Source organism: Sturnira hondurensis, unplaced genomic scaffold, assembly GCF_014824575.4.
Source record: "Sturnira hondurensis isolate 20B ecotype Veracruz unplaced genomic scaffold, ASM1482457v3 Scaffold0021143, whole genome shotgun sequence".
NCBI classification, from domain to species: Eukaryota; Metazoa; Chordata; class Mammalia; order Chiroptera; family Phyllostomidae; genus Sturnira; species Sturnira hondurensis.
The window spans coordinates 20,986,228-21,000,226 of record NW_028093774.1 but is presented as its reverse complement, the minus strand read 5'-3'; the positions used below and the strand labels follow the sequence as shown (position 1 = coordinate 21,000,226).

Here is a 13,999-nt window from a genome sequence, read left to right as displayed (position 1 = left end):
ATGGATTTGGAAAGTGTTTTAGAAGTGTGGTTAAATTATTTGTTAATAGAAAAGCAGATTTTGCCCTGGCTGGTGTGGCTCAGTGGATTGAGTGCTGGCTTGTAAAGCAAAGGGTTGATAGTTCGATTCCCAGTCAGGGCACACGCCTGGGTTGCGGGCCAAGTCCCCAGTGCGGGGGTCATGTAAGAATCAACCACACACTGATGTTTCTCCCTCTCTTCCCCTCAATAAATGAGTAAAATCTTTTAAAAAGCAGGTTTTTAATAATTTGCTTAGAGAAATACTTAAGCCATGACCGTATTTGCTAAGAATATTTCATGCTGATTTTGGAGGTGACATTTGTTGAAATTATTAGTCTTTTTTTTTTGGTATCAACTTCTCAGATGCACATCTAGAATTCATTGAAATGAACAATGAATAAAGGGAGGAAACAATATGTGAAGTTAGCTTTATGTCCCCCAAACTTTTGTGTTGTGAAGTTACAACTGGTTCTACAATTTATTTATTTATTTATTTTTAGAGAGAGAGAAGAAGGGAGAGAGAAAGACAGAGAGAGTAACATTGATCAGTTGCCTCATATGCGCCCCAGCTGGGGACTGAACCCATGACCTAGGCATGTGCCCTGACTGGTGAAGCGAACTGGTGAATTTTTCTTTGCAGGATGACACCCAATCAACTGAGCCATGCCAGCCGGGATGTGGTTCTAAAAATTTTGAACATAAAACTTCATCCTCCAAAAGCAATCAAGTGAAATGTGAATCATTAAAACAATGTATATGTATTTATCCCCTGGGCGCGGGGGCCTGTGTTTGACGGAGGTCACCTTGTCTGGTGATGTACGAGGTTGCTCCTTGACTATTTCTCTGGAGTCTGGCACTCGGGCCTCTTGGTGGCTCTTCGGCCCCAGGCGTCCACCTCATATCTCAACTGACCCTTCAGGACGGATGCTCTGTTAGTACTTCAGTCTCACCATCTGGCCATTGGCTCGTTCTCCGGTTCCCCACTGACTCCCTCCTCTCTTTTTCACCCTGGCTGCTGCCTACATTAGGTTATCAGCTGAACTGGCTGAAAAGTGGGGCATCGTCCTGGGATTTTCTCTCTTCCCCATCTCCATCCACATCTCCAATGTTGGGAACATCGCAGGTTTCACAAGGTTCCACACTGCTGGATTGTCACAAGAAGGTAATTGGTCCAGGCCACCACCCGACCCCCACCCCCATTCTCCGAGCATAGCTCTCAAGCCAGGTCATAACTGAGGCCACTCTCCTGCCCAAGCCTGGTCCAGTCTGTTTCGGGCCCTGGAGCAGCTTTGCTCACACGGGACTGGGGGATGTAATAGGCTCCTCTCAGGCAGCCCCTGGTGGGCTTCGCCCTGTGCTGTGAGCTGAGGATACGGAGCCGTTTGGCCCTGACTCTTGTCCTCACAAAGGCCTTGGTTCACTGGCAGCTGTGGTCTGACACGGCACCGTTGGGCTTCCGTGTGGAATGCACAAAAAGCCCCTGGGAGTTGCAGGGGAGCATATGCTGACTTTGACATCTCATGCTCCATCCTGACACCCCTCCTGATGCATAGTCTCCCGGGGCCAACTCTGTGAAAGGCAGGCTGCCTGAGGGTCTCTGGGAAATGCCTCAGTTGTTTCCCAGACAATCCCGGGTTGGTCACTGGCTGTAAAACACCCCGGGAGGGTGGTAGTCACAGAGGATGGGAATCTGAGGGAGAGGTGCCCTGACACCAGGCAGCTGTTATCAGGGGGCTGGAAGGTCTAGAGAAACAAAGCTTGGGGAGCATGTTCCAGGGGAGCCTCTGCTGGCCCTGCGTGCTGTCTGCCTATCTCACCGGCCTGGCTTCTGATAGAAAGGCTGTAGTGTGATTTCTCCATTCCAACCCTGGTTGGTGACACCCTGGGATCCTGTAGGGTGTCAGTAGCGGGTATCTACATGTTCCCGTAACTGGGTTACCATGGAAAAGGAGGAGGAAGCTTTCAGGGAGGCAACAAGCGTCAGAAAGTAGGTATAAAAATTTTTCTGTAGAAAATGACTTTGGAAATAGCATGAAATCTGCTTAACTCTGGTGGGGACCTAGATAGGAGGGCAGCCAGGAAGATGCTGGGCAGGCAGCTGCTCCTGTGTCATCCTCTGCTTGAGAGACCACGGGGTGTCAGAGGATGGGTGGGTTGTGGGGAATCTTCCCCGCTGCCCCGCCCATTGAGAGGCAGCCCCCAGGGTGCAGGCTGGTGGGAGGCCAGGGTCAGGCAGGAGGGAAAGCACAGCCCGTGGGAAGTCGTGTGGTGTTCGGAGAGCACCTGAGTGGCTTTGTGGTCTACTTGCCCCTAGCCCAACCTGGCTCAGAAGGAGTGCCAACATTGTTTTGTGGCTTGTGCGTGTTGACAGTCAGCCAAGCTCAGTTTTCTAGGCCCCCTGACCTCAGTCAGAGTTATCTGTTGTCATTGGAGACAGAGTTGGGGTAAAGTGAGGATGGCTTAGCTAGGCTGCCTTGCAGTACTCAGGACAGGTACCGTGAATTCCACTGATCCTCAGACCTCACCTTCATGGAGACAGGAGGGAGGCTGGTCTGTTTGGGGTAGTTAATACTTCATTCATTCAGCCTGCATTTGTTGAGGCCTGCAGGTGAGAGAGAACAAGGTTATGGAGCTCGGTAAGACCTAGTGCCCCCTAGAGTTGTTCATAAACATTGACTGTAACTTGTTCTCAATCCTAAATTCAAGAATTCTCAGGGTCCAATAAGTACCATTTGCAAGGTCCACTGAGCCACAGTGGCCAGGGCAGAATTTTGGTTTTTATTTTTTTTATTTATTTTTTAATTCTTTTTTTAAAATTTTTTATTTATTTGTTTATCTTTAGAGGGGAAGGAGAGAGAGAGACAAACATCAATGTATGGTTGCCTTTTGTGCGTCTCCTGCTGGGAGTTGGCCTGCAACCCAGGCATGTGCCCTGACTGGGAATTGAACCGCGATCCTCTGGTTCACAGGCCCGCGCTCAATCCGCTGAGCTACACCAGCCAGGGCAAGAATTTTGGTTTTTAAAGCCAGTCTCTTGCCCTGGCTGGTGTAGCTCAGTGGATTGAGCGCGGGCCTGTGAACCAGAGAATTGCGGTTCGATTCCCAGTCAGGGCACATACAAGAATCAACCAGTTAATGCATGAGTAAGTGTTGATGCTTCTTTCTCCCTCAGGAAAAAAAACACACAACTTCTAGGAGCACCCTGCCGTGGTGAGTGGTGAAGGGCCTGAGTGTAATGAAAGCTGAGGAAAATGAAGCTGGGAGCTGGGAAAACCCCCCAAAGAGTAGAATTTTGATCCAGCCACTTGACCCTGGCATTTTGATGAGGACCAGTACCATTCAAACTATCAGCTTTCTAAAAATTATCATGTCATGTTGATAGTTTAAATTTGGCCACAATGGAGTATTTCTGCCGTAGGAAATTGGCAAATCCTACAAATCCGCAAGTTGTACTGGAGTGTCCCCGGATGTGCTGTCTGTGACAACCCTTGTGGGTACTCTGTTCCCTGAATCACTCTGCCCTAAACCTTTACAGAACCGGCTCTTGTCAGTCCTTCAAGTCAGTCATGCCACCTGTTCAGAGAGGGCTTCCCTGACCCCCCACCTCAAGTGGGTCCCTGTCACTAGTATCCCTCCCTTCACGGTCATCACCACCAGCCAAAGCACTTGTGTCATTGTGCATTCCCCCCCCCCCCCCCCCCCGCCACCTGGAACCCAAGCCCCCAGAGAGCAGGAACTCATCTTATTTATGGCTTTATGCCTCTGATTAGAACAGAACCTGGCATGTAGTGGGCACACAGACATATTTATTGGATTAATAAGTGAGTGGGTTTGGAGTGGGAGACTGGTGCTGAGTGCTGGCCTGCTCTTGGCTAGACCAGACTCGGGGGTGAGAGGAGGAAGGGGAGGGGGGAAGCCCCTCTTGGTCTGGAAGCTGCTTCACTGGATAGGAATGGGCCAAACCCATCCGATCTTTGTCTTGGGGATGGAGCAACCAGATTTAGCAAATAAAAATAAGGGCTACCTAACTAAATTTGAATTTCAGATAAATACTATTTTAGCATAAGTATGTTCCAGGCAATATTTGAGATACACTGAAAAGAATTATTCATTGTTCACCTGAAATAAAAATAAAGTTGAACTGTACGTCCCCTGTTTTTACCTGGCAACCCGACTTGGAGACTCAGCTTGGAGACTCAGCGGTGGTGGGCTGCGAGTGCTCCCGGGGCCCTCTGGTCTCCTAGCGTTCTCTCCCCTCCCAGCTAGGAGTTGTCAGCCATCTCCGGGCTGTGGGAGGATGGCAGGGGGCCCCAGGCCCCTCTTCTTCCCTGCGCATGCAGAGAGACACCGAGCAGCTTGGGCTTGACCGCTCTGAGTGGCTCTCAGCTGAGGCCCATCGGAGCAAGCCATGGGCTGGCCCTGGCCCTCGGCCTGGCTGAGGGTTGAAATCACCTGGGTGCTTTTAAATGACTTTATTTTTAGAGAGAGGGGAAGCGAGGAAGGAAGAGGGCGAGAAACGTCAAATCAATGGATTGCCTTCCACGTGCTCCCAACTGGGGACCTGGCCTGCAACCCAGGCCTGTGCCCCAGCTGGGAATCAAATTGAGGACCTTTCAGTTTGCAGGCCAGCGCTCAATCCACTGAGCTATGCCGGCTAGGGCCCTGGGTGCTTTTAAAACTAGGTTTTCCCAAGCCCAAAGTCAGAACCTGTGCATGGTACATGACTGTGCCTTCTAAACGCCACTAAAATCTGTCCATCTGTCCCCACCACCATCATCACATAGTGGACTGCAATGTACTCTGAACCAATCATCCCCATGGAAACTCTAGTGCCTTCTAATTTGTTCATGCTGCAACCAGGAGGGCACTTTTGAAACAAATCTAAATGAGCTACTTCCCCTGCTCGAAATCCTTCAATGCCGTCTCTTTTTTCTTAGGGAAAAGATCAAAGCAGTAGCTTTACAGTGGAGAAGGCTGACAGATACCCGTGAAATCAGGTGATCAAGGTTAATACCCATTATAAGGCATAACTTCCTTGGAATTCTTGCCAGAAATTTATAACCTCCATCAAATGCTGAGAAACTAAAATTGAGACATATTAATGTAACAAGTGACTAGTATTCTTTAACAGTCTGAAGGTCATGAAGAATAAGACTGAGAAACTGTTGCAGATTGGAGAATACTAGGAGAGATATAACAGACGAATGCAACGTGGACTCCAGATTGGATCCTGGAAGAGAAAAAAGATATTAGGGGGGAACATGTAAAGTTCGAATAAGCACTATGGTTTAGTGAATAGTATTGTATCGATGTTATTTTCCTGGTTATGATAATTGCACATACTTATGTGAGTCATTAATCTTAGGGGAAGTTGGGTGAAGGGTAGACATAGGAATTCTCTGCTATTTTTGTAATTTTTTCTATAGGTTTAAAATTATTTCAAAATAAAAAGTTAAAAAGAAAATCCTAAACACCCCCTCGAAGACTCGATACTGTGTAGCCCCCGTCGACCTCTTCCATAGCCCCTGCCCGCTCTCCCTCTCGTACCAGCCTTTCACACGCTCTGGCTTCTACCTGAAATGCTTCCCGGACACCACTCCCTCCGCTCAGCCCTCAGAGTTCAACCAAAGCCCCCTCTCTGGTTTCTTCCTCCAGTCTTGCTCAAGCCTTGTCATTATGGGCTCCGACTCACCTGGGGATTGTTTAAACCTTCTGGAGCCTTTGATGGGAGTCTGCATACCTACGTGTACCCACTTGGGGAAAGTGTTTAGTGATATCTGTTAAAGATATTTAGTAGATGAATATTGACATTCCCTATGGGAATTCCCTATGGGAATTCTACTCCTAAGTATCTACTAAGAGAATATAAACATACGTTCAAGTATGTTTCTCCCAACCCTTTTCATAATAACCAGCCCCCTGGAGATAACCTGCACGCCCATGACCAGCAGAATGAACGAGTAACCTATGGTGTGGTCCCATGATGAAGTACTCCGCAGTGAGGAGGGCACATGGTCTACATCCAAACTCACTCAACAAACTCAGGATCAACCTCAACAGACGATGTCGAGCTGAAGAAGCCAGGCAGAAAAGAGGATACACTGTGGGATTTCGCTTATGTGAAGTCCAAAAACAGACCAAACTAATCCAGGCTTTTAGCAGTCGGGGTAATGGTTCCTTCTGTAGGAAGAGAGTGAGTGAGAGGAGGCATGAGGGGAGTTTCGGGCGCTGGAGACGCTGTTTTGTGAATTGGATTCTGGGTGTTCAGCTTGTGCAAATCAGGCAAACTATACTCTTGTCCGTGTACTTGTGTGTGTGTGTCTATTTGCATAAAAAGGTGATAAAATACTGACAATTGAGTTGAAAAATACCATTAAGAAAATCGATAGTAAGGCTACAAATTGGGAGGAAATGTTTGTAAACGTATCTGACAAAGGACTGATATCCAAGATATCAAATAAGTTCTCTAACGTGATAATAAAGACAAACAACCCAAATAAGACAAAGTGGATGAGAGATTTGAACAGACACTTAACAAAAGAAAATGTACAGTCAATAAACACAAGAAAATGTGCCAAAAAATCATTATTCTTCAAACCCAATTAAACCATGACGAGATACTATCACGCACCCACTGCAGTGGCTACAGTTTAAAAAGATTGTTGGTATGAATATTGGCGAGGATGTGGAGCAACTGGAAATCTATGTGGTTGATGGGAGAGGTCTGGTAGCGCCTTAAAACGTAAATCTATGCCGACGCTATCACTTTTTTTTACTTCTAGTGTTTATACAAGAGCAACGAAAACATCGGTCCACAAAAGATTTGTACAAGAATGTTCAGGCAAATTTTATTAGTAGTAATGCCAAATGGGAAACAGCCAAACTGTCTGAGAAGAAAATGGATAAACTGTAGTTTGTACAAAGGACAAACTACAACATTTTATTATATTGTAGCGCTGTGGTCATTGGCCTAGGCTGGAGGGTCAAAGTCCCGTTCCCTTCCATCTTAGACACAATCCAGTCCACAGCACAGTATGACCCAGAAAACCCACTCCTAGGGGTATATCCAAAGCAACCCCTGAGAACATTCTCATACAGACATTTGTATGCAATTGTTCAAAGCAGCATTATTCACAGCATCCAAAAGGTGGAAGCAACCCAGGTGTCTACTGACAGCAGATGAATGGGCAACCAATGTGGTATATCCATCCAATGGAATATTATTCATTCATAAAAAGGAATGCAGTACCGATACATGTTATAACATGGATTAACCTTGAAAACATGCTGAGTGAAATAATCCAGACACAAAAGGGCAAACACTGTACACCTCCACTTACATGAGGCATATGGAATGAACTTACAGAGACAGAAAGTAGGTTAGACGTTACCAAGGGCTGGGTAGAAGGGATAAAGGGGAGTAAGTGTTCCATGATTGTTACGAAGTTTCTGTTNTGAGAAGAAAATGGATAAAACTGTAGTTTGTACAAAGGACAAACTACAACATTTTATTATATTGTAGCGCTGTGGTCATTGGCCTAGGCTGGAGGGTCAAAGTCCCGTTCCCTTCCATCCTAGACACAATCCAGTCCACAGCACAGTATGACCCAGAAAACCCACTCCTAGGGGTATATCCAAAGCAACCCCTGAGAACATTCTCATACAGACATTTGTATGCAATTGTTCAAAGCAGCATTATTCACAGCATCCAAAAGGTGGAAGCAACCCAGGTGTCTACTGACAGCAGATGAATGGGCAACCAATGTGGTATATCCATCCAATGGAATATTATTCATTCATAAAAAGGAATGCAGTACCGATACATGTTACAACATGGATTAACCTTGAAAACATGCTGAGTGAAATAATCCAGACACAAAAGGGCAAACACTGTACACCTCCACTTACATGAGGCATGTGGAATGAACTTACAGAGACAGAAAGTAGGTTAGACGTTACCAAGGGCTGGGTAGAAGGGATAAAGGGGAGTAAGTGTTCCATGATTGTTACGAAGTTTCTGTTTGGGCTGATGAAAAGGTTTTGGGAAATAGTGGTTGTGGTTGCAAAACATTATGAGTAATAATGCCAGTGAATTTATACTTAAAATGGCAAATTTTATGTTATATATATCTTACCACAAACAAAGGCATGCAGTTCTGAGATAGACCACTGGGAACACAAAGGGATTATTACCTCAGCAGGCCCGACAAACTGGAAATAACGGTATGTTTTGATCATAAAAACGAAAACAAGAAAATCCTAACTAAGAGTTATGGTGGGAGGTCATGTCCTGAGGCCAACGTGATAGATTAATCTGTACCTTGAGCAAGTCATGCCTATTGTTTTGGGGCATCTGGAATAACGTAAAATGTCAGAATGATCTCTTTTCTAGACTTTCAAAGATAATCACCTGTACGTGATGAGACAGCCCCAACATGCCACATTATTATCTTTTACCTGTGTACTTCACCTATCCTGCACCCACCAAATGAAAGAAACACATATCTCTCTATTTTGCTTTTTATCCAGCTCTATAGAGTTCTCTCCTTTGCTTTCTCTTATCTCCTTAATCTGCCACCAAGGGATTTTATGTAACTTTTCTTATGTCTTCTTTAAAAAAATCTATTTATTTATTTTTAGAGAGAGTGGAAGGGAGGGAGAAGGAAAAGGAGAGAAACATCAATGTGGGAGAGATACATTGATAGGTTGTCTCTTGCATGCCCCCTACTGGGAGCCTGGCCTGCAACCCAGGCATTTGCCCTGACTGGGAATTGAACCGGTGACCTTTCGGTTCACAGGGTGACACTCAATCCACTGAGCCACACCAGCCAGGGCATTCTGGCTTCTCCTTTGATAGTCTAAAATAAAGTGCTATTCCCTCAATCATTATCTCAAGCCCTTGAGATTTTTCTTCCAGGACTAGTCCCCAAAACCTTGGCTCATAATAAACTTTTTAAGTCTTTCTTTGGGTTTGGAATGTTTCTCATCAACATTAAAACTTGGACAACCCCCTAAAACATTATGCTAAGTGACAGAAGCCACGCACAAAAGGTCATATATTGTACAATTCCTATGAAATATCCAGAACTGGTAAGTTTGGAGAAACTGAGAGGGGGTTGGTGGTTGCCTGGGGAGGTTGAATGGGGTGGGGAAAGAGGGTGTGGTGGTTTAATGGGTACGAGGTGTTCTTTTGGAATGATGAAAACATTTTGAAACTGGAGAAAGGTGGTTTTGTACCTAGTAATGCACTACATGCCATTAGATTCAACGCTTTAAAATGGACAATGATATGTTTTACCTCAGTTTAGAAAAATCTAATCCAGCAATTTCACTTCTGGGTACTTACCCCCCCCCCAAAAGAAAATACTAATTTGAAATGCTATCTGCATCCCTACATCCATGGAGGCATTTGTACAATAGCCAAGACATGGAAATTCCACCGCTGGCTCTGGCTCCTGCGCTGGCTCCTGCCAAGGCAAAGACTGCAAGTGCACCTCCCGGAACAAGCTCTGCTGCTCCTGCTGCCCGGCAGGCTGTGCAGAGTGTGCCCAGGTTTGCTTCTGCAAAGGCATCGGACAAGGGCAGCTGCTGTGCGCGGTGTCGGGGAGAGCTGTTCCCAGATGTAAAGAGAGCAACGTGTACAAACCTCCATTGTTTGTGCAACCCAAGTTATGCTTGCCATTGTCATTTATTTCTTTTTAAAAAAAATGTGTTTTTGAAAAATCTTATTTATTTTTAGAGAGAGGGGAAAGGCGGGAGAAAGAGAGGGAGAGAAACATCAATGTGTGGTCGCCTCTCTTGCGCCTCCTACTGGCCGGCACCCCAGACATGTCCCCTGACTGGGAATCCAACCCGTGACCGTTTGGTTTGCAGGCCGGCGCTCAATCCACTGAGCCACACCAGCCAGGGCCACTTTTTTCTGTAAAATACATGAATGGCAATAAAAGTTGTTGACTTTAAAAATAAATAAGTCCAATAAATTGGGGATATAATGTACATTACAGTGACTATAGTTACAGTAATAATGCTGTATTGCATATTAGAAAGTAGCTAGGAGAGTAGAAATTGAAAGTTCTCATCACAAGAAAAAAAATGGCCCTGGCCACTTTTGGTCAGAGCACAGTCCCAATATGCCAAAGCTGCAGGTTTGATCTCCTATCATGTCTGTCTGTCTGTCTGCCTTTCTCTTCCTCTCTCCCCCCTCCCTCCCTCCCTCTCTCCCTCTCTCTCTCTAGAGAAGAAAAAGAAAAAGAATGTTGTGAAGATGTGTGGTGAGAGATACTAACTTACTGTAGTGATAATTTTGTAACACATTCAAATATCAAAACATTATGTTGCATGCCTGAAATTAACATACTGTTGTGTCAATTGTACCTCAATTACAAAACATTCTGGCAGCCTTACCCATGCAGCCCCTCCCCAGGCCTGTGCCTTGTCATCCCAGACCCACAGTCTGGGGTTTCTGTCTGAGAACATGGGCTGAGAGTCGATTCTCACTGCCTGTGCGAGAGGTAACATTCCTATCAGGTTGGAACACAGTCCGACACCCAGCCACAGCCCCTAACAAACCTGCTCTGGGACAGGGGTCTCTGCCTTAACTCAGTGATCTTTGGGTTCATTCATTTATCAGGAACTCGCTATACCTGTGCCAGACTAGGTCCTGGCCCTCAGGCTGCAGAAAGCCTGTGTGGGCGAGGAGATGGGAACAGATCAGATGCAGAAACAAACTGTGATGATATGCAACACTTACCCGGGATGTCTGTGCTAAGTGGAAGATGAAGTAAATCAGAGAAAAACAAGTACCATATGATTTCACTTATATGGGGAATCGAAAAGCAAAATAAACAAACAAAACAGACATAAACTCATAGATACAGAGAAGAAACACATGGTTGCCAGAGGGAAGGGGGTAGGGGCTTTGGGTGAAAAAGGTGAAGGGATTAAGAGGTATAAATTGGTAGTTACAAAATAGTCACGGGGATGTGAAATACAGCATAGGGAAGAGAGTCGATAATATTGTAAAAACTATGTCTGGTGCCAGGTGGGTACTAGACTTCTCAGAAGGAATCCTTTACAAGTTGTATAAGTGTCTACCCCTATGCTGTATACCTGAAACTAATATAATATTGGGTGTCAACTGTAATTGAAAATTAAAAGATGGAATTAGATATGCCCAGTGGAGAGAGACAGCTTCTGAGTGCTGAGGAGGAGTGGGGGAGGGGAAGGAGGGGAGGGGGCGGATGGGGGGCGAATTTCCTGAGAGGGAAAGGGGATCCTAGGATTAAAAACACCTGGCTCAAAGCATCACTGCACACGGCTCTTGGGAAATGGGGGTGAGCTGGGCAGAGGATGAGCTCAGAGCAGATGATGGGGCCAGACTGTGAAGGGCAAGTGGAGAATTTGGGCCACATCTTGTAGGCCACAGGGGACCATTATAGCAGGTTTCGGGATCTGGGGTGGCCTCCAGGGCTCTGGGAATGCCTTGAAGTCGTGTATAATATTGTGTGTGCATTTTGCTGGGGAGGGTCTTCAGCTGTCATCACATTGTCAAAGGGGTCTGTGTCCCATGTGCAGTTAAGAAGTTAATTATCGGCTCTGGCTTAATTATGCAGTTAAGAAGTTAATTATGTGACTCAGTGGACTGAGTGCCGGCCTGCGAACCAAAGGGTCACTGGTTCGATTCCCAATCAGGGCACATGCCTGGGTTGCAGGCCAAGTCCCCCGTAGTGGGTGCATAAGTGGCAACCACACACTGGTGTTTCTCTCCCTCTCTTTCTCCCTCCCTTCCCCTCTATCTAAAAATAAATAAATAAAATATTTTTTTAAAAAAGAAGTTAATTATTGGCCACTCTGGTCATTGCTGCTTTCCCCCGGCGGCCTGGGCTCCAGCCAGGCCCAACGCGTCTCCGCTCCACAGCACAGGACTTCCTGAACCACCTGTTCTGCACCTGCCTGCCTGCTCTCACACCCTCGCCGCTCGTGGCTTCCAGGAGCCCTTACCACCCGGGCCACCTCTGAGTTAGTCACCATTGTTTGGCTCCCTTGCTTCAGTCTGTGGGCGCTGTCTCCATAGAGGGCCACGCCCACTGCCTCCCACTCTGAACCTGCTGTCATCTCGTTCTGCCCCTTTGTTCTCCTGGAGCAGCTCTCGAATGTCACTGAGGAGTGATGAGCCATGTCCCCGTGCTAAATCTGAAGTCACAGTGAGGTACTGTCTCTTCCTTCACCTCCCCTTCCTCCTCCTCATCTTCTGAAAAGCAATTCTCTCTTGACCTCCCTGACATTGCACCCTGTGTGTCTGGAATCTCCTCCTACTTCTAAGATCATTTATATGCTCTTCATCTTTCTGGATTTTCTGTGTTTTTCCTTACCTTAAAAATCGTATGTGTGTATTTTTAAGACTTTATTTATTTATTTTTAGAGAGCGAGGACAGGAGGGAGAAAGACAGAGAGAGAAACATCAGTGTGCAGTTACCTCTTATGAGCCCCCTATTGGGGACCTGGCCCACAACCCAGGCATGTGCCCTGAGTGGGAATTGAACTGGTGACCTTTTGGTTTCCAGGCCAGCACTCAATCCACTGAGCCACACCAGCCAGTGCAAATTGTGTGTTTTAAAAAATAGGTAATGCATGCATGTGGGAAAAGAGTTGAACAGAGCAAAAGAATATATAGTGAAAGCTACTTCTCCCTCCTCTGATTTTCAATTCCCCCAAATTTCTCCCTAAGGGTAATTATTATTATCTCCCTTTAAAATCCATCTGGAATTGTGAGTCCTACTATTTATATGTGACTATTGAGCACTGTAAATATGGTTAGTTTGAATGGAGATGTATTATAAGTATAAGATACATGCCAGATTTCATAGACTTGGGACCAAAAAAAAATATATATAGTAAACTATCTCATTAGTAGTATTTATATATGCAATTATAACTTAAGCTAGAATTTTTTTTGAAATATTGATTAAATGTTAAAATACTATTTTGGATGTATTGGGTTAAAATATATTAAAATTAACTTCACCTTTTTCTTTAATCATGTGGTTTGCCTTTGTGGCTAACATTACAGCATATTGGACAGCACTATTTTAGAGCAAGCCTTTGTTTATAAGTTTGCACGTGTTCTTTTAAAGACACAATACACTAACAGCATAGTATGCAGAATTGTGTAAATTTTTTTTGTACTCAACCACCTCAGATATTGTACCATATTCTTTGCAATGTCTGCATGACATTTGTTGTAGCCAGCCCTCCAGTGATGAACACAGTTGGTCGGAGTGTCATCCTGATGCGCCAAGATTGCGGGTTCAAACCCCAGTCAGGGCACATATAAGAAGCAATGAACGAATGAATAAATAAGTGGAAAAAGACATTGACGTTTCTCTCTCCCCCTTCCTCTCTTTCTAAAATCAATCACTAAATTAAAAAAATCTCAGACATGGAGAGGTTCTGAGCTGAAAGGGCCCCGGGTTCACTATTTATTTGTTGATTTCACATTTTCTGAACTCCCGCGGCTCTCTGATAGGTTCACAGATGAGCCGATGGGGCCTCTGCCCTTGAGGAGCTCACAGCGGAGTGAGGAGACCTGGCAGCAAACAAACGACCGAAGGCAGGCGCCGTAACGAGAGTGCACGTGAAACACAGCTCTTACAGGTGATGGAACTGACGTGCACAAGCTGAGGTGACATCTGTGGCCACTGGTGTGGATCTCTTTAGAGTAAAAGCTTTTGAGAGTCGGCGTCTAGCTTATGTTTTACATTCTTTGTAAGCTTGAGCTTCCTTCTTCTGCAGCCAAGGTCTAGGGCTCATCGTGATGTAACAGTTATGAAAATATGCATTTTCATACCTGCTCTGATTCGGACATCCTAACAACCTTAGAGGTAGGTGGGTTGCTGCCCTCTGACATCAGTGTTCCGCGCACCCCCACCCCAACCACTGAGCGCTTGTCTGCTCCACGCATCTGGCCCCCAGCCATCAGT

The 13,999-nt window shown here is 45.7% G+C and overlaps 1 protein-coding gene across 1 annotated transcript in view; it reads right to left on the bottom strand.

The window, feature by feature from the left end:
• Nucleotides 1-9,567: 9,567 nt before the first annotated feature.
• Nucleotides 9,568-13,999, bottom strand: part of SYNDIG1L (synapse differentiation inducing 1 like) — a 30,580-nt gene continuing 26,148 nt past the window's right edge. Inside the window, exon 5 of the mRNA XM_037031508.1 lies at nucleotides 9,568-9,580. The gene's annotated coding sequence lies outside the window, so the exon portion shown is untranslated. The remainder of the gene's footprint in view (nucleotides 9,581-13,999) is intronic.